Source organism: Pelodiscus sinensis, chromosome 3 (assembly GCF_049634645.1).
Source record: "Pelodiscus sinensis isolate JC-2024 chromosome 3, ASM4963464v1, whole genome shotgun sequence".
NCBI lineage: Eukaryota > Metazoa > Chordata > Testudines > Trionychidae > Pelodiscus > Pelodiscus sinensis.
The window spans coordinates 101372180-101391010 of NC_134713.1; the positions used below are offsets into that span (position 1 = coordinate 101372180).

Sequence of the window (18831 nt, forward strand, 5' to 3'; positions counted from 1 at the left end):
ACAGCCAGATCTATTCTAAATCTCTAACTCCAGGAACAGTTAAAATTTATACAAATAAATAGGGAAGATTTCTCAAACACTTTTGTATACTTCATAAAAAATATTCAACTGTGTTATGCATTATTAATACCTTAATTATACTCTTGTCCTTTAAACCTATGTAGTATGTTGCATATCAAGAAATTTTACTTTTTAAAATTGTTGATCTGTTTACCATAATTATTCAGGATACATCTGAATATATTAAAGAAGTGCAAATGGAATAGTCACTAACTTGAGATTTTCAGTTGAACAGACTCGTCCTTAAAAGAATTAGCTCCACTAAACAGATAATTAAAATTATGTTAGTGCCATTTTTATGAGAAAAACATGGCAAACAAACAAAACAAAGAAGTAGCTGGTTCACTTCTTGAGCTATTTAACACCTGACAGCAGATAATTCTACCTCTTGAAAATAAATACACTAAAAAACTGATTCAGGTAAATGTTTCTCAAAGGAGATGATACACAATGACTATGATTTTGGCATGGAAATCCTTAGTAAATTTCATGACAGAGATACAAAGAGAAAAAAAAAAGATAAATCACAGGAAGGTCACCAAATAATGTCTCTGTCACTTCTCTTACATTTGCTACATAAGTAAAGGTGCTGAATGAGGGAGAGTGCTGCGCTTAAGAGCAAGCCCACCTGCTCTAACTCCACAGTAGCAACTCCTGTTGCTGAATGGTGCCTGAAAGGGGGAACTGCTACCTCCAACTCAGTGTACTAGGCATCAAGGGGATGTGGTCTACCTGCTTCTGATGTGACCCCGGCTCCAAACTATGTAAACAACAGGTACACAGCAGGAACCAAATGAGAGTGCACGCTGTTCCTTTATAAAGATCTATTCACAAACCCAGTGAAGCCACAGACTTCTCTGAGAGATGGTTAGGGTCCTCTGGGAGCAGTGAGGTATGCCTCGCCTCATATGTTCTTCACCACATCCAGCTGCCATAAGCAAGGTTATCCTGTGCCAGCAGGACAGGTATAGTGCCAGAATTGCTCCCAACATTACTCTGCTCCTCCTCTAACTGAGCATATCTTATATAGTAAATGCAAAATTCTGCCTTAGAAAAAATAGCATGTTGAGAAGATAAATGCTACAATGGTTACACTAGAAAGACTGACAATGAGAAAAAGTTAATTTTATGTAGCATTCTGGGATTAATCTGCTGCGCGCGTGTGTGTGTGTATGCACGTGTGTATACACACATTTATACAATTCTACATGCTTTAAGAAACAAGGAGCTACTGAAAGCAAAAACTGATCTTACTTTAGTAACCATCTTTTATAAATATTAACACTGTGTAAATATAAATTAAATTGAACAAAAATAAGATACTAAAGCAAGAACTAACGGAAGGAAGAGAGCTCTATGCCTTTGGAATATCAGTCACATATCCATTTTAATTTAAATGTTTAATCATGACAGAGCAGATCTGAGAAATACTGCTAGAATCAGAAATGTTAAATACAAGTAATCTCATTTAAAGCTATCAAATGTAATCATTACAATATTTACTGAAATCGCTTTCATGGAACAATGAGAAAAAATGCCAGATTTTTTTAAAAAATTAGTCCAACTTAATTGATGCTGTTTGTTGTGACTTCAAAAAGAGCCTAAGCAACAATAATATTTAGAATATTTGTTCTTATGGGAATACCATTTTCACTGAAACTGACTATATATCAATTAAAGTAACAAAGATCACATACAGAAAATTCAGATATGGAGTTAAAAGTGAATTTGTGGTTCATTAAGTATTATTTTTGTGAAGAAATATTTGTATATTCTTTTCTATTCTATTAGTCTTTTTCCTTAACCATTTTGAGCTAATTAAAATTCTAAAAAGTCAAAATGTTTTAGAAAAAACACTCTAAAAAGCAGGAACAGCTCTGAGAGAAAAATATTAGTCTGAACTTTGAAGTAGATTTGTAGGCAGATAAATAATTGGACTAGCTCACAAGGATTCCAGACTATGCACACGGGCAATATATCCTCATTTGTTTTTTTAACCAAAAAAACTGGAGGGCATGGAATGCACGAATAAAAATCAGACACACAAGTATTGTAAGTTTCTATGTAATACACCACTTCTTGTCAGTGAAAAGCACCATTGTAGCAAACCACAAGGAGTGTGGTTATAAAAGGGAGCCAAAATCTGTAGAGCAGTTTTGCAAGCTCTGGAACACCATACCAGTAAATGTAATAAGGAGCCAGAATATGCATAAGCGGTCAATGAAAATGTACAACTCCCTAATGGGTTGAGATGACACCCCTACTGTCCCAAAATGGTCAAATGGCTCTTGAAACTTCATTGACACCATTTTATAATGTACCATAAAAGTTCATATGGCAGCAGCAACTTGTTAGGTCTTTTCTGTAATAAGATATGTTTTATTTCCATGGTTTCATATAAAGTAAACTGTGTTTTCCCAACTCTTCTAATATTTCCTGTAGAAATGCCCTCCCTTACCCCAATTGATGATGATTGCTACTGTTTTGTGTATCCTTTATTTTGTGCTTATTTTCAGTTAGCTGGAGTATTGTATTCATAATAAAGCACCGGTTAGAGAGCATAGGCCCATGCCTCCAATCTTACATATTGGGCTTCCTGCTACTTACACAGAAGACTAGACAGGAAAGGCTCATGAATGGGGAAGTCTCAGGCCTCACCATTGTGGTTAGGAAGGGCAACTAACGAGGAAAGGTATATCCTTTTCATTGCCAGTTAGCAAAGACTGAGATGATTGGTATTTTTTTGTTTGTTGGATTTTGTTTGGACTCTTCCTTTATTTAAATAAAGCCAACCCTGCAGGTAGGTCTTGGACAAAGTACATACTAGAAGCTTTATTCTACATTGCTAGCTAGTTAATTTGCCACTGGCTTACCAAATAATGGGTTTGGGACACTACTTGGATTTTTGAGACATGGCTTGTACTTCACTGCTTTGCTTTTCATTCTATTGTAGGGTTGCCAGGTGTCCAGTATTGGCCTGGACAGTCTGGTATTTTCGGCTTCTGTCTGATTAAAAAAGAGAGAAAATACCAGACATGCAAAATGTCTGGTATTTTCTGTTTTTCTATGACAGAAGGCCACTTGGGACATTCTTCCGCTGCCATGTCTAGTGTGGGGATTTAAAGGCACCATGACACTTTTTTTTTTTTTGGCTCAACCAATTTTTTTCCTGCCACATTTGGTATTTTTTGTGAAACTATCTGGAAACCCTATTCTATTATATGCAAGCTGCAGGTGCCTGGAGCTTTGTACAATTAAAAGATCATACTAGAATTAGGTGACACTCCTTAGTTGAAATATTAACATAACACTTATTAGCAAAACAACAACAGCGAGGTCTGCAATTACAGTGGTTGTACACAAACCTCAGAGTATCCAAAAATGTACAAAGTAAAAAACTGAACACCTCCAACACCCAACAACAGGGTAGAATACTTTTCAAATAATTAGATCACTCCATAATGTGTTCAATTTATTCATAATTTGACCTCTTTTGCCCAAGTTTGTATCTTTCAAATTCATATCTCAAGGACTTTTTGTTGTGGTGCTGATATTTTGTATTTGGTTGATAACAAAAGCATTATTTCCCTTGCCTCGTCTACACAGTCACCCTGTGGTATTAAAAGTTCTTCCAGTAAAGAGGAGTAAATAAGGAAGATTTTAGCTGCAGGTTGATTCTGTTCAGTGTTGCTGGATTTTGATTATGCTTAATCATTGGTTGTAGTATGTATGAAAGTCTGGATATGTAAGATTCCATCCTTGCTTTTTACAACACAGCAATATTTCTGACCTTAGACCTTAACTGATGGCATTATTTTCTTACTTGTTTTCATGATGAATTACATTGCATCTCAGAAATGAGAGCAGTTGAAACAATAAAGGTTCAGACCCATATCACCTAAGTGGGAACACAAATGATTTGTAGAAGAAATATAGGACTTCCTCATCTTCTAAACTGCTGTCACAACTTTTGTGCCTCATTCTGTAAAGGCTTTACTATCTAAATCATACTGAAGGCACATTGAGGCAGGAAATGCTTCTTGCTTTTCATTTCCAGAAGACCTTCCACAATATAGCATGATCATTAGTAACAACAAAAGGGAACTTTCAATCAAGAGTTTCTTTTGCACTATATATATTTTTCTTTAAGTCTACATGTGCATATTTTTCAATTATCTCATCAAGTGATATGAAATATACTACACAGCAAGTCACACTTGACTGGGATCTTCATTTATATGCTTTGATTTAGAGCAATTAGGGGGAAAGAACTGTTTCAGACACTCCCTCACTGGCTCTGAGACTCATCTACAGTTAAAGCAGTGAAATCCTGGCCCCACTGAAACCAATGGAAAACTGTCGCTCACTTGGCTATGTCTGCACTGCATATATTCTGATCTCAATTATACCAGTGTAAACCCACAATAATACCACTAAAACCAATGAAGATTTATTCTAGTGTATCAGAACGTGACCTTGTGTGAGCATATGTGAGTGCATGTTTGTGTGGATGCAGAGGCTGAAGTTCACACATTAAAAGCCAGATGATTTAAATGGGTTTTAAAAGAATATCATAAGTCTAAAGCAAGGACAAAGAGCCGAATTCCGCTTGGTAAATCTGAAACCACTGACTTGATGCACTTATTCTTGCTATATTTCTCCATTTAGTATGACAAAACAAACCCCTACATTTTCTTTTGATTTTTTTTATTTATCTTCTACAGGAAAAAAAAAAAACTATCAAAGCAGTAATTTTGAAATGCATTCTCTGGCTGAAAATTTAATACTGGTATGATCCCTCCATCTTGACTGTGACAGTACATTGCATTCCCATGTAATCAAGCTGGAAAGTATGGGACCTTCTATATGATAATGCATGCATCTGTAAATAATAAGTGTCTATTTGCTAGAGAAGACACTTGACTGAGATTGGGATTAAGTGGCCAGAATTGTTTTTCATTATTTCCTTTTTTGCTGGTTAAGTGTCTCAAATTGTTGATCATGATCAAATAACACTGTTACTATAGTAAATCAAAATGGTGTATAAGTAAAGGAAAAAGCTTCCAAACACTTGCTCTGAGTACTAAAACAATGAAAAAAAATCAGGAACATTATTACTTACATTAATCCAAGATGGTGGCAGAGATTTCTGCTGAAGCTCAGCCACTAGCAGACACTGCTTGCATGACATATGCAGCTAAAATATAAAAGCCCCTGCTAAGGCAAGGCTTTTAAAAGGTACACTAAAAATATATATACAAAAATTGGAGATTTTATTGCACTTCTGTTGATAAACATATCTTACTAGCAGGCAATAATGCTCCATTATCAGTCACATTAACAACCCACCAAGCACCAATGTTCCCCTCATCCTCAGCCAACATATACCCAACCACACATTTAAGTGCAACAGTGGGTTTTGACCACAAAAAAAATTTGACTAAAGTTTGGTCTACACTACAGAGTTATGTCAATACAATGCTTTTCTCTTAATTTCTAAGACTACAAGGTAGTAGATTAGATATCCCTCTTCTTAACGCACAAATCTGCCACATTCAGGCTATAGAGAGGTGCGTACCAAGGAGATGTCTCACCCTCTGTCTGCCTATCCCCTGAAATGTGAGGTGAGATGGAGGGAACAGAATGACAGAAACCCAGCGGAGTAGCTATGCAGGACCATTAACTTTAAGTACCCCCAACCTTCAACATGGATGGGATGTGCAAAGGCCCCAGCCACTACTAGAAACCATAGCAGCAGTTATACAACTGCTCAGCACCAACTTTGCAGGTTAAGGGCAGTAAGGCTAGATTCCTTTCCTCCCTGTCCTCAGAGAATTAGCCTTTGCTTTGGAATATCAGTAACTGTCCTCGAGTTAACTTAGTGCCAGGAAAGTTACCGAAGTATCACTGCTAAAGACTGAAATACATACTGACAAGTAGCAGGAGCAAGCATTCCCACATTTTCCTGCAAAGGTAACCAGGCCCCTATTCCAGAGGTCCCATTTTGGGGAGTGAGTAAGTAGCTCCAGTTCCACAATTGGCCTCTCTGCTGAAACTGCCACCTAAGATTTTTGTTTGTTTGTTTGTTTTGACCACAAAAAGTTAGACTAAAATTTGGTCTACACTACAGAGTTATGTCAATACAACTACATCACCTGTTATTTCAACAGGAATATCCTCACCTGCTAGCAATGCAGTTGTACCAACCCAGCTCCTGGCATAGAGAGCAGGAATGTAAACGATAGTCGAGTATACAAGTAAACCTAGACTTATCAGTTAATCCCCTTGACTACCCGCTTTTCCTGCTCCCTTTACTGCCTCTGTATCAGAGGCAACAAAGGGGGGGGAGCAGGAGCTGGTGCTGGGGGGAGCTAGCTTAAAAGCCGGTTCCCCCCAGCGCTGGCTTTGCAGTGCCGCCTGCTCACCCCGCACTGCTGCCTCTATGAGCCTCTGACAATGGTGGACCCAGGGGAGCTCGGACTCCCGCAAACAGGGGCTGCTGCGACCCTGCACTACGTGGGGTGGCAGGCAGCCAGTCATCCATGGCAGCTAGTGTTTAAACAGGCTGTCTTCGCAGATCGGCTCCTGCCTAGCACCCAACACTGATGCCTCTGAATAGTCGACTATATGCTAAGAATTCATGCAGTTATTCAACTATTCAATTACCCAATAGCGAACATCCCTAATAGACAGCACTATGTTGATAACGTAGCTACTGTCTCTTGGGGAAGTGGAGTACCTATGCCTCCTGGAGAAACTCTCTCATTGGCACAGGTAGTGTCTTCACTAAGCACTTCGGCTATACCGTTGCAGCATGGTATGTTTGGACAAGCCCTTAGACACTAACTCATTTAACAAAAGCTATCAAAAAAGCCATGAGGTGAGAACTTTCAAATCACTAGTGACATAAGCCAAAAATCAAATCAGTTACTAGAGAAGAAAGACTTCATGTGCCAATAACAATTTGTTTTCCTCTTAATATTAAAAGGGACCAAAAAGCGTAGACAACAGTCAAGCAAAACAACTACAGATGCACTGCATGCACTTCCCCATACAACTCCACCAGCACGTCAGCTCTGACTTGTGACCCTGTAATAGGGATGTTAAATATCGGTTAATCGAACAGTCGAGTAACCTCATGAATTTTTATTAGTCCCATGACTATTCTATAGTCCCCAGGGATGGGGCCAGCAACCACTGTATCAGAGGCAGTGTGGGGTGCCAGACGGAAGCTGAACAACAAGGGAAGCCAATTTAAAAAACTAGCTCCCCTTGTGGACTGGCTGCCTGTTGCCCGGTGCTGTTGCCTCTGATAAAGAGGTCTGAGTTCCTAGACCAGGCATAAACTGGAACTGAGCTGGGCTACATGCCCACCTGGCTCCTAATACACTTTAAATGCAGAGCCGCAGTGGGGGTAGGTTCTAGACCAGGCATGACCAGAACTGAGCTGGGCTGCTGGCAAGCCTGCTAAAAAATTTACTGGCAAGGGTGGGGGAGGAAAATGCATGTAGTCTATAGTATTAACCTATAAGCTTTTGCTTATTGGTCAACAGACTACACTATTACACCCCTACCACATACCTTTCCAACACAGGTTGCTTACCTTGAGTTTTTCCTGTATCAGAGCTAGACACAAACTAATTAATTAATACATTGAAAAAAAATGGCATACAAAACATGAAAAGTACTAAGGAAAAGTGTACATCAGAGGTGAGGAATCTTTTTTGGGTTGGGGCCACTGAGCCACAGAAAAATCTGTTAGGGACCGGGAGCTGCAGGGAGGCAGTGAGGGGAGCTGTAGTGCCAATCTGGGCTTTCTAATGCTGTGGCAGGCCCTAAGCCTCGGAGGACAGATCCAGGCAACCCACGGGCCATATCCAGCTATCAGGCCTTATGTTTCCCACCCCTAGTCTACATCTAAGAGGATTTTGCAAGTTAGAAGAAAAAGTTCTTCAAAAGTTCACATGTAGTTTAAATTAGTCCATTCCGTATTTATGGCCTCTATTACGCATGTCAGAATAGATTACTATAACGGTGACTTTGGATCTTCACATTTATACTGAAGTCCTGGCTCTGCTGAAGTCGGTGGGGAAATGATCTTTGACTTTAATAGGGACAGGATTTCACTCTGTGAATCTATTATTGTCCATTTAAAAAGACAAATATTCTTCTTTTAAAGAACCAATTTTTGTCTCTCCCAAGCACAAAAAACAAATGCTTTTGACCTAATATATATAACTGATTGCATCCTTTTATCAGAAAGTGAGAGAGTGATTATCTTACTGTCGAGGCTGCTACCACACCTAAGTTGTAGTGACATGTAAGTATTGCAGGATCTCAAAATAATCCACTGCATCCAAGGTGCCAGAAATTATTTTCACACAAAATAGATCTGACTTGCATAAAATGCATTATGTTTGTGGTTCCGCTCTGAAAAGTGACTGTAAAAACTGGCACTATCTTATTCAATAGATCTGTTCTCTGTTTCTTTAGAGTCCTACCAGCATATTATAGTCACCAAAACTTTATTTTTACACTACTTTTTATGTCTCCTTGCTGTACATCTCTGGAGTTCTTTAAAAAAAAAAAAAAAGAAGAAGAAGTGGATTCTACTTTATGCAACATTAACATTAATTTTTTACTCAGTTCCAATTCCAGGGTCAGTCAGTGACAACTGATCATACTAATTGTAAGCAAAGGGCAGGGGCTGCACAAGTGTCAATGAGGACATTACTCACTTGGTAGAATCTTCATTCTTCTTCATGTTTGTGAGAAATAAACTGACTCTCAATATTGGTCTACACTAGTAGTTTAGACCGATTTAGCTGCATACAGTCGATTTTCTAAATGATGCATCCACACTATCAAGCCTGCCGCAACAACCTCAAGGGCCACTGAAGTTAATGTTGGTTACTCCTGATTTCAGAAGGCGTGTAACACTATTCCCAAACTGGCATGATCAAGTTTACAGTAGTGTAGCTGCAGCATCAGATCCCAGGATAAATGTATAACGCTTACACAAGGAAAAATAGGTTTACTTGTAATCTGAAAATATCTTAAGTGGAAGTCACCGAGAGACAATAAACATGGAACTTCACAATACAGTATTATCAGACACATTTCCAAGCAGATCTGTGCTAAAATAAGCTTTGCACTATATCATATACGCAGTTAATACTTGTCACCAAGATATATTCTACTGTATATTGGCTTCACTCCATAACTAAATATTATCACATCTTGCTGTCAGTGAAGGGTATTCCTAATTATTATCTCAGAAATATGTATCTATTTTAAATGTTTCTTGAACAGTGATGAGATTTCTATCCAAGAAAAATCCATATTTATTTTGTGAATCCATCTGAGCTGAATAAAAAATAAAATGCACATGACTCAGTAATATTATATGCAGTAAATTATTATGATGATGATGAAGTAGTATATACAGTACATTTAGTAAAAACATGTTGTTAGTAAATAATCCCATCATATACAAAACTGTGTGAATGCTACAGCAGCACAATAGTTAATATCTGAGCATCAGTTTATTTATAATGAGACCAACTACTCATTTATTTTGTTTTAAAGTAACTCTAAACAAAAACCTGGAACTGCAAAAAGAGATTTTAAATTAAAATAATAATAACACTGATTCATAAAGGTAAAAAAGACAAAATAACACTGCCAATGAAGGCTTATTTTCAGATCTAATAATTCTGCTCATGTTCCTTTTTTTTTTTTTTTTTTTTTAAATAGTCTCTTTTGCTAGGAAGCAACATTACTGTAAACAAAAACTGCCTATTAAAATCCTATTTTTGCAAATTTAAATGTTATTTTCTATTAGGCAGTATCAAGTTCTACAATAAATAATGGGGAAGATTATTGGATATTGTTAAATAGCTTATTAAATATCTCCAACAACTCTCCTTATTCATAACAAACTTTGAAAGAAAATATTGGGCCCAGTTCTGCAAGTACATCACACATGGAAGTTCTACTCACTTCACTTCGTGGCCTGAAATTATGAGCTTGTGAAACTGGGCCCACAACATTATTACAGCCTTAATGGTTAGGAAATATAGTATTATAACATGTCCAACATATATGGTATCTGATAGAATTTTTAGAATGATGGAAAATGTGTGAAAGAAGCACTGAAACAAAGAGTTAGTAGAAATTAACAGACATTATTTGTATCCTGATCATTTTGATTCAAACGACAAATGATTTTAGCTTTCTCTTTGAAAGGATCAGAACATTTCTATTTCTAATTAACACCACTGGGTTACTGTTACATGTCAGCTAACAACATAGTTTCAATTCCCTGTAGCTCTCTTAAAAAAAAAAAAAAAAAACTTTTCTATTAAACTATACACATGCAAATTATCTAACTTATTTCCTGTTTAATTCTTTATATAGAATTTATGATAATCTTGTTTAAAAAAAACCCACACTTTTTGCAACATTCAAGTATGGATTCCTTTTACATCACAAAATAGTAATTAGAGTTCACCTTTCAAAAATCAATAAATACCATTTTTTCTTTGGCAGCTCATACAAACCAGAAAGATTTATGCCAATACCTATATAAGTGTCAATGACAACACTACTTACCATTGTTGTTCTTAAGAGAACTTGTATTTTAAAACAAATAGTGCTCAGGACCTGAAATATTTTTATAATTCCCTGGGATATTGCAAAGTGGCATTTTATCACACAGTATAAATTTATTAGAATGGAGCTGATGTTGCTGACATTTTAAGTAAATAAAGTTTCTACTGAACACAAGAAATCAAAATCAGGTGCAATAAAACACACCCAAAATATTTACAAAAGTAGTAATTAAAACACATAGAGCTAGTTATGGTTAGTGTATAATTTTGAGGAAAATGAGAACTGGCACTGAAATCATACCTATATGACCGTTAAATTGGTGCAGACACAGTTATACCAGCATGACAGTATCTTAGGCCAGGTCTTCACTAGGAACATCGACCAGCACAGCTGTGCTGGAATGGTGAAAACAGATGTGATTCCTACTGGCACAGCTGTTCTGGAAAAAGTCATTAGTGTAGATTCAGTTAGACAAGCAAAAACGAACTTTTATCAGTGTAGCTTGTTTCATTCACAAGGAATGGTTTTACTAAGCTGGTTCAAAACACAGCTTTGCCAAGATAGCATTCACAATATGAGAACTTTGTTGGTGTAGTATGCAGATCGTCTTGCAATGGTACAGTATTTCTAGTGAGGACACAGGTATAGCTTATTCTCATAAATAAGGAGTATAAACTGTTCCAATATAAGCACCTTTTTACCAGTATAACTGCATCCACATTTGGAGACACTGTACCACATTATCTATACTGATATAGTTAAAGAGGTAAAATGTTTTTTGAATAGCTGTTACCTATGGTGTCTATTTAGAGAAAGTATAGAAAAAAATGCATGTGCATATGCCAGCTTATGAAAAATCAACACGGGCAAATTCAGAAATCAACTAAAAGTGAAAGGCCATATTTTCTATTAGGCCTTCAACTCCATGCCTGGAAAAACATGAAAAAAATGTATGTCCAAAGCACCATGAACAAATATAGATGCACAAACAATATCATGGACATAAACAGTTGTTATCCAGACTGCACTCTCATTATAGCAGAATGATGAGATCAGAAACTGACCATTTTTTCAGGTGCACAAATCAGAAGCAAATAAAATTAAGGCTTTGCATCCAGATGCAGTCTTATATTTAGGCTTAAATCACAAGGTAAACAAAAATGTTAACATAGTTTTCACTTGACAGTTCATTTTAAATAATTGTTTTTTATTTCTTCTAAATACTTCACATTAGGAGTTAGGGAAACATGGGCCAGAATGCCCCCATGCCTTTTAATAACTGTGGTATATGTAAGGGGTGAGGAACCTCTTTTGACTCGGGGGCACTTACCCACAGAAAAATCAATCGGGGGCTGCACACAAGTGAAAAGCAAAAAACAAAAATGCCACAAAACAAAACAAAAACCCTAACTGATGTGGCCCCTGACTTATGAGATAAACACTCCACACATTCCCCTCAAATGCCAGAGTTTGGTGGGGGGGGGGGGGGGGGGGGAGGACAGCCTAGTAGATTTTGTGTGCTCCAGCCCTGTGGTAGGCAGCAGGGTGGGGGAAGCCCTGCAGTACCAGTGCGAGCTCCCAAATGGTGGGGTGGGGTCCTGAGTTTCAGGGGCTGGATCCAGGCAAGCTGGGGGCCACATCCAGGCCCGGGACTGAGGTTCCCCACCCTTGGAATATGTAAACAGGATTAGTGATCTCACAAATGATAAGGGCTGCATGGTGCCAATATTGGAAATAACTGGAAACATCCTTGCTTGCCATCTCAGTAGAAAAGCCAAAAAATGTATGTGGCTAGATACAAACATGCTTTTAACCCACTAACAGTCCTTTCAGGTCAGAGTCAAGGTACGCTGGCAGATTAATATGGGAAAACTTGTAATAATTGTACTTGCATGGCATTTATACTCTAAGGCTATCAGTCTAGTACTTGACATAAATCTTATATTCACTAAAGAAAGGCAAAAGTAGCCCTTATGAAATATAATGCTGTTGAGCTAGAACAATTCCTGAAAATTGCTTAATAAACATTAATATCTGCAATTATGAAAGAGTCTACAAGACTCTTATTTGCTGTTTGTACCCTTTCAAGAGACATTGCTAGTCTGAAATTTCCCTTTCTCTATAATAATTTTTACCTCCTATAATGAAAAACAACACACAAGATTAATATGACTGAAGGACATTAGCAAAAAATGTTGCTTACTTTGTCTTGTTTCCCCTATAATACCAGATAGTTAATTCCTTCTTGCTTAAAATACTTTTATATACTCAAATGAGCAAGACTATCATTAAAATAACTAATAATTATTTTTAATTCAGAACACACCATTTAAAAGATATTCTATAAAAAAACACAATTTTTTAAAATCAGTTAAAAATTAAATTGCTTCTGCTCTTTAGAGTTGAAATAATTGATTCCCACAAGCTTTTTATTTAAAGCCTCTTTGCAACTTGTCTTGTCTTATTCAAGGAAAAAAAGTTATCCCAAGAGTACTTAATTTTTGTTACAGATTAGAACCATCAAATGTAATAACAGTTATGCACATCTCTTGTGAGCAGAAAAGACCCATTAAAACCACACATTTTCATGTTTACCACTTCTGGACAGAAGAGGTGAGTTAGACCGAATACAGCATTTTTTCATTTGTATCCCGACAAAGCCACTACCATGGAGATGCACCTGACTTAAGTCGTAACTCAACTGAGCTGTAGAAGGTTAACATGCAGGCCTGACCATTTTATCTTGAACTGAAATTCACATGTAAACTGATTCTCAAATAAGAATTATGGAAGAAGTGTCAGCCATACTCCTCCACTTCTAGGGCTGGCCTGATAGAACAACAGTTTTGCTATAACATCCATCCATCATCCCACATGCTGAAGTAAAGTACTGTGAAAAGTGCAGACATCGCACATAGCTTATCAATTTGACAACTACTGTAATACTGTTTAACTGTAGACACTTTTCTCTAAGAAGGAAAATTAGAATATTAACTATTACGGTATTTAGCAAACACTTCTGCCAGACACAGAACTTCCCTATTCCATCTGCCATTCCCCAAATGGTTACATTCTAAATTAAATATCAACAACTGTCCATGTTAATGAGTCAGAAAGAAAACACCAAAATGGTACTTGTCACTTTCACTTTTGCTTAAAGCAAATTTATAATCACTCCTGCTAATCAACAAATAAATAACCCACCAACCAAGTCTGGTAAAATGATATCTTGACTAACTTTCTTTTCTTAGCATCAATAGGTACTGCCTATAAATATTAACAGGGACATTACACTTATTAAAATAAATACATTCTGCTAGAACCAGTATGCAAAAAGCTAAAAAAGAATGTGCCACCAAGTAATCTAAGCACTAATCTAGTGACAAACACTCAAGCAGACATATGTACCTATCATTATTCAGCAAGAACCACATGAATGCATATGGTTCTCTGTTTTGTCTTCATAGTAACAAGGTTTGTAAACAGATCTCACATAGGAGGAAATCTAGTCACTTGAGAATCTAAAAATCTGTCTTTGTGAAGACCTGTTGCTACACAATAGGATTTAGTTATCTTTTATATATGACTCGATGTCGTCTTCTTCCACCCAAATTTTGTTCTCATTTCACCTCCTATCATCAGTGGAATTGAGACATGTCACTGCAGCCAGAACTTATTCCTGTCACATTTAATAACCATCAGTAAATTCTATAAAAATGTATACTGCATGATGTTAAAACATTTGAGAAGATTTCATCAGCTATGTCAAAATTAATGATACATGGATTTTGTAGCACATCAATATCCTTTTCACAGGTGAAAACCAAACCACCCTAGAGTTCATTTACAGGAATAAAAATAAAAACCTAAGTGCAAAAAATCAGCTCTGTGTGATAAGTAATCTACATTTTCACTGTTAACAGGTTTTTTTTAAAAAAAAATCAGGCAAAGTAAAAGACACCGGGTACAAAATATCAGAGCTTCCAATTCCCAAAGTTTCAGAAGTGACTCCTAACTTCAGAGACGAAGAGAAATTTAAAACGTAATTATAAAGGACTCTAAGATAATTTGGAAGTGATGATGTATGTTTGTATTCTGCAAACCTACTAGACAAAAACGATGGCATCATAGTTGTATTAAGCTAACATGTTTACATGTCATTTTCATTATCAAAATATATATGACTCTGTACAATGTCCTTACATTAATCTGAAGATGAGATTCCTGTTGAAGTAAATGGGAGTTTAGCTTGAATAAATAATGTAAGAGTGAGGTTCATTCTCTGCTTTTGTTCCTTGGTAGACCACTTTTTCTTTCAGTTTAATAATTGCTATTTACTTTACATTACATTCAGGATCAGAATCTCCTGGTGCTAGATGCTGACAGAGTAAATGATGGTATCTGCCCAAAGAACTTACTACAATAATTCACCTATCTACTAATTGATTTCTCCTTTTCAGTCCACTTTATTTACTCCCTGTCACCATAAACCTCTACACAAGACCATGGTAGTGAAAAAATTAGGATAATTGACTCTGTGTTCACTTTTTCTACCACTAGTAAGGTACATAATTATCCAAATTCCACTATTTAAACTTGTTCCACCTCAAAGAGTAAAGAACAGAAGCTGCTTAAAAAAAAATGGACCTGAATTACACTGTCCAAGAGTTTCATTTATTTTTTTACTTAAAACTAGTAAGGACATGATTAACATTGAGTTTTTAGCCTTCTTAATTAATACAATTTTTTCTTGTTCTAACAGAAGTATAATAATACTTTGAATATTCCTTCCAGTAAATTAGAAAAATATTGAATTCTTATGGCAGTTTAAAAATCAGATCTTTAAAAAACCATAATCATGTATGTAAGGGCAAAACTGAATTAGATTCCAATAGCAAATGGGAATAAGAAAATTCAACAATTTGCAGTGCCATGGGAAAGGAAATAATGGAAACAACCCCATGAAGACAGGTTTAGACCTTGCTAGATGAGGTTTTTTATTATATCAGTTGCACTAAAATGATTATTCTCCATATTCTGGAGAATTATAGATCCTAAATATATTAAACAGAACAGAATTAGCATCTCCTTCCTCTCTGCTTCAGGTTCTCATTTGTAAAATGGGTATAACAACATTTACTGTACCTAGCTCTCAAGGGTGCTGTAAGCAGAGAATGGTGAGTGTTTGTGAAGCACTTGGAAATGTAAAGAACTACAGACAGTAAATATGAAGTAATACTAGCCAAACTAAACCTGGGATTTCCCCTCCAAATGTTATTTTCCCATAATTACAGAGGTAATATAGTCCAAGGAAAACTGTGAGAAACAACATGAAGAATTTCCCTTCCTTCCTCCTTCACAGCACAGAGCTCCCCGAAGGGCAACGTCTGGCTGTATTTTATTACTCCACACACATTCACACGCTGCAGCGTGGATGTTTCATGGTAGGGTCTCCTATCTAACAAACATGGATGTGCGTGTTACATAATCCGATGCAGACAGCCCACAGACACCGGTTATATAATAAATTCATTTCTGCAGTGACAGCTCTCTCCCCCTCCCCCTTTGCAAGCTGACTTCCAGTCTCCTCCTCCCCTCTCCCCCCCAGGGAACAATGGTCTGGTTAGAATGTGCGAAAGGAGAGCGAGCACATCTGCTTTGATGGCAGCAGCAGCAGCAGCAGGCAGAGCCCCTTGTTAACCCCCTTCCTGTGGCTTTTACACGTCATGGAACATTCCCGGAACGGGCCAACGTTCCACCCACTTCAGGGAACAGGCATCAAGGCGCAGCGCGCCGCGCAGCCCCGCACACGCACCCGGCCCCCGCCACCTCCAGCCCGGGCGCACACGCGCGTCCGCCGCCCCCGCCTTTCCCCACAACATACGCGCGCAAGGACAAGCCAGCCGCGACAGCCAGCTGAAGCGTCCGTCAAGCCACCTTCCCTCCCCTCCGCGCCTCTCCCCGCCCAGCCCCCGGGATCACTGAAATTCCAGCAGCACCCCCCGCCCCCTTCCGTGCAACCTCCTGCCCCTCCACCGACCGTCTGCGTCTCTCCCCCCTCCACCTTGCCAGAAGGAGCCCAGCGTGAGAGCCCAGCCCTGCAGCCGTGTCCCCCTCCTGCGAGTGTCTCTCCTTAGTAACCATGCCCATGCCTCGCCACAGGAGGAGATTACGCAAGGCAGCCTGCGCCTAATCTGCATACACTAACATGCTGGGTATTCCCCACATTTCCTAACAGCGGGCCACTAACAAAGAGCTCCCCCGGCCCTCGGCCAGACGCAGGGCAATGGTTCCCTACGCACGAGAGGAAACGGGCCGACGATCGGAACAAGCCCCGCAGCCCCCGAGAGGCGATTTACCGCTCGGAAGGGTTTACAGCCCCCACTGGTTTTCCTCAATCGCCCCCTCTCCTGCTTCACATGGACCCCACGGGCCCCTGCACCCAGACAACCCCCCTCCCCAGTTACACAGCACACAAGTCTTGCGAGTTCCCCACAGCCCCTCGCAAGCCTCCTCAAATATCCAACTTGCCAAGGACTTTTTCTCCTACCGTCAAAATAAATAAATAAATAAATCGCCAGTCAACGAGTCTCTCCCCCCCCCCCCCAAGCGGCTGTCAGCTGGTGCCTATGACAGGGGACAAGGGGAGGGGGGTTGAAAAGGGGGAGGGGTCCTTGCAGCAGCTGCTGCTGCTCACCTGGAAAGTCACCGAGCCGGAAGGAGGAAACCCCTCCTGGTGCCCTTGTTGTTGGTTCCGCTGGGGGCTCTTGTTGCTCCTTTGCTAAGGTGGTGCCTGGAGCGAGGGGGCTCGCGGCATTGCTTTATATAGCGACAGATCGAGATATCCCGGCAGCCAAGGGGCGTCTGGTTCATTGACTTGTCGTAGGAGAGACCATTGCTCTCGGGCTCGCTCGCTCGCTTTAAATGGTGGAGCTTGATTTAAAATAAGACTAAAAAATCAGGGCGAGAGAGAGAGAGAGAGAGGCCGGAGGAGCCGCCGGGTTTTTTTTCCGGAGGAGGGAGCCTCTCGGAGCTGCAGACAGACTGGGGTTATTCCTGGCACCACTTCCCAGAACAGAAGTTACAAGGAGGAGAGAGGGGAGAGCTCAGCCAGTGATGTCATCGGATCCCCCAGCGCGTCCCAGCGAGGGAGCGCGAGAGGGAGGGAGGCTGAACCAGAAGATCCAGTTCCAGAGAATGATGGGCTCTGTGTGTGTGTGTGTGTGTGCATGAGAGAGAGGTGCACAGTGCAGACAGAAAGAGAGGGGGAGGGAAGAGGCAGGGCTTCCGAGTGCAAAGCAGCTGCCTCCCCCAGCCAGAGGAGATCTCTGTTTCCCCCTCCCCCTCCTCTGAAAAGGGAACTCCCAGGAGAGCCAGTCTCAACTTGCCATGCAAAAGTTGTGCGTCTTCCCAGCTTGAGAATTTCCTTTGAGGATGTGGGATCCTCCTCCCCCCGCCCTTTTTATTTTCCACCACCTCCACTCCTTGTCTCTCCTCGCCTGGTCAAGATCACGTTATCGTTGAGGAAGAACAAAATAATACCAGAGTTCCTGATGCTGACTGTGTTTCTTGAGCATTTTAACCTGTTTTCTTGCGGTCCTCGACTCCAGCCCAAGTAGTTTGTCTAACGTGTCCTGAAATTTTAAAGCCTGTAGTGCTTTGCCCCATTCTCCCAAAAGGAAGGCTTATAGAATTCTCAGCACTTGATTCATTACTCTTTAAATGGCTGGTAATACTAGCTTTTTCCAGCATACTCTGAAAAATTGAATGTCACTTTATGAACTTGTGTATTTTCAAAGGAAAATCTTCAGCTTTAACAATTTTGTGGGTTTATTTTGTTTACTTGTTTTAAAATGTTTTATTTTTATACCCTTTTACCTGAAGTCACTAGAAAACAATTTAAATAATTAAATAGCTTTTTTTAATATACATATCCAAAAATAATACAACAATTATCAGTTGCAGTGAGCCCTGCTTTCCATGTTACAGGTAACAGTCCAGTTACATTCACCTTAAAAAATCCTTAATGTCATACATGTGAACTTGTTAGCAGTATTTCTTTTCATGGCTGCTGCTCTTAGCATACAGGCCTGCAGGCTACAGCAGACAGTGAAAAGGCTGAGACAGGGTAAGTGCCCCTAACACTTGTGCCCAATA

The 18831-nt window shown here is 39.1% G+C and overlaps 1 protein-coding gene across 5 annotated transcripts in view; it reads right to left on the reverse strand.

The window, feature by feature from the left end:
- Nucleotides 1-17982, reverse strand: part of HIVEP2 (HIVEP zinc finger 2) — a 178141-nt gene extending 160159 nt beyond the window's left edge. For 2 of the 5 annotated variants that reach the window (XM_075924325.1, XM_006128792.4), the window contains exon 1: nucleotides 17372-17982. The gene's annotated coding sequence lies outside the window, so the exon portion shown is untranslated. Of the gene's footprint in view, nucleotides 1-16558; nucleotides 16578-16714; nucleotides 17266-17371 lie in introns of those variants that run through there. The other 3 variants (XM_075924322.1, XM_075924321.1, XM_075924323.1) reach the window with 3 other exon arrangements.
- Nucleotides 17983-18831: the final 849 nt, after the last annotated feature.